This window comes from Syngnathus typhle, linkage group LG6 (assembly GCF_033458585.1).
Source record: "Syngnathus typhle isolate RoL2023-S1 ecotype Sweden linkage group LG6, RoL_Styp_1.0, whole genome shotgun sequence".
In the NCBI taxonomy this organism is placed as follows: Eukaryota; Metazoa; Chordata; class Actinopteri; order Syngnathiformes; family Syngnathidae; genus Syngnathus; species Syngnathus typhle.
Genome location: NC_083743.1, coordinates 16,699,321 through 16,701,820, shown reverse-complemented (window position 1 = coordinate 16,701,820; position 2,500 = coordinate 16,699,321). Strand labels below are relative to the sequence as shown.

Genomic DNA, 2,500 nt, shown 5'->3' with positions numbered 1-2,500 from the left:
ACGTGGATGCCTGTGTGCTCGCTTGGACCTTTGCTGAATGCGTTTCTCAAATCCTCTTGGGGCGAATGTGTGGTGTACGGGGGGTAGTGGCCAGTTTGTTGCAGGCCGCTTTCCTCCCCGTGGATGAGCTCCATAGCTCTCTGGGCTTTTGTAGCTCCGGGCAGTTGGGTTGCGAGTTGTCCGTTGGCCAGCTTTACGGGGGGTGAGTCTGACACTATGTGGCAGGCCTCTCCTTAGTGGGTTGGGCTGCGGTGGCTTACGGGTTGGTTGCTAGGCTGCGCGGCCTAGCGGACGGCTGCTCGGGGTGGATCTCGATGTATAGCTCTATAGTATCGGGGAACTTTGTTCTCCTGTGTGTTCTCACGGTAGTGAGCAGTAGGCATGTCTGATGTCTTACGGACCACCCAGGATGGCCGTTCTGGGTTACCAAAATTGGCTGAGGCGCAGCTAGGTGAGGGGCTGCTGCTGCTCGAGCAACCTCCCCGTGACGTGCTTGAGGTTGGGCACGTGCGCGGCCAGCGGATCAACCTCTCCGGGGGCCATGGGGACCAACCACCGGAGGCATTGCTCGGGGTCCCCAAACGGCTTGTAGTCACTTCTACGGGCCATGGTTGCAAAAACTCCTTGGTTAGGAAGTCCGTACAGACAGAGGCACAGGATCAGAGCCACAGTCAGTCAGGCCGAAGGAGCGGGTGGACCCCGGCTTGCGAAGCTCTTGAGAACTCCTCAGTGGTGTCAATGACCTCCGTTGCCTCGGGTATGAGAGTTGGGGTGGCGGGGGTCGTATTAGCGCTGCGGCCTGCTCTCCGTGGTGGCGTGGATAAAAGGCGGGAGAGGGCCCGTCTAGAAAGCGACGTAAGAGGTTCCGAGGCCTCCGGACCAGGTGATGGTAGGAGTCTCGGATGGTGAAGCTTATGGAAAGGTACAGGAATCATAAGCGGAAAGTGTGATGTTGGGAACGGCAAGTCCGGAGAGCAGGTGAGGTGGAATTGGGGGTCCCTGTGCGGTCGTGCGGCAGGCGGTGAGTCTGGTGTGCGTTGGCGAGCCCTGGCTGCCAGGGCGACGCCCCAGAAATGGACCTGCCCCCCGTCGCTTCCAGATCTGGTGGAGAATAGAGTTCTGGAAGAGCTGCTGGCGGGGGGTGTGGAGCATCGGGCCACCGCTGCCTTAGTCAAGAAAGCAGGTCGGGAGCCTAGCCTGATCGAGTCCTCTGCTTTGGATCTCATGAAAGCCCTGGGGGGTACGGTAGTGTGGCCGGCAAAGTCCGCGAGGTCCAGACCTCGAGACCAATGGAAGACGGGTTGGGCGAGGCGGCTCGTCCAATGTAGGAGAGTGTTCTACCACCAGCAGCGCGGCTATTCTGAAGTGAGGAAGGGGCTGGCACGGCGGATCTTGGATGGTCTGACGCCCCGTAGATGTGATTTGCCGCTGGAGTTGGTGGATAGACACTTCGGAGTAAGTGGGAAATGGTCAAGCCGTTTTATGGACTAAGGGCTTCGAGGTGGGACTGACCGCGGATAACGAACCATTCTACCACCCGATCCTGGGGCTGAGAGTTGTATCTAACTTGGCTAAGATGAGGAATTGCTCTGCACCGGGCCCAGACGGGATCAGGAAGCAGGCTCTTCTTGACTGGGACCCGGACGGTACGCAACTGGCGAGGCTGTTTACGACATGGATGGTGCGTGGAGTCGTTCCCCAAGTCTTCAAGGAGTGCAAGACCCGGTTGCTACCCAGATCAACTGACCCTACTGAGCTGGATATAGTATCTGGCTGGAGGCCTGGGACTGTGGGGTCAGTCGTGCTGAGGTTGTTTGGGCGGTTAATGGTGATGAGGCTAGCGCGAGCCTGTCCTGTTGGCCCCCGGCAGCGTGGTTTCGTCGCCGGCGCGAGTGGTTGCGAGGGAACCTCGTGATTCTTGACCGGATCATGGGGCGCTCGAGGTCGGCTGGCGTGCCGCTGGCGGTCGTGTTCATTGGCTTTGCGAAGGCTTTCGACTCGGTTTCTCATGACCATGTCCTGTGTGTGCTGGAAGCTTGGGCGTAGACAGACGTGTAATCGAGGTGATCCGTCACTCGTATGTGGGCTGCTCGACCAGAATGGGTTGCGGAGGCGCCTACTCCGAACCCATCTCCATGAAGGTTGGTGTTAAGCAAGGCGATCCAATGTCCCCACTGCTTTTCAACCTCGCTATGGATTCTCTCGTCCATAGCCTCGAACGCGAAAGAAGTCACCTGGTCTGGGGCAACTGCCGAATTGCCGCGTTGGCCTTTGCGGATGATTTAGTCCTGCTGAGTGGCTCGGAGGAAGGAATGAAGAAGAACTTGGTGATCCTGGAGGTCTTTTGCCAGCTGACGGGGTTGGATGTCCAGCCGGGTAAGTGCCACGGTATTTGGATGGGTCCAAACGAGAGCGGCTGCGTAGCCTGGAGGCTGTGTGGGAAGCCGATACACATGGTAACTCCGGTTGAGTCAGTTCGTTATCTGGGGGCCACTATAGT

The 2,500-nt window shown here is 58.5% G+C and overlaps 1 pseudogene; it reads left to right on the top strand.

Annotated features, from left to right (window-relative positions):
- Positions 1-2,500, top strand: part of LOC133156244 (28S ribosomal RNA) — a 9,319-nt pseudogene that overhangs the window by 3,926 nt on the left and 2,893 nt on the right.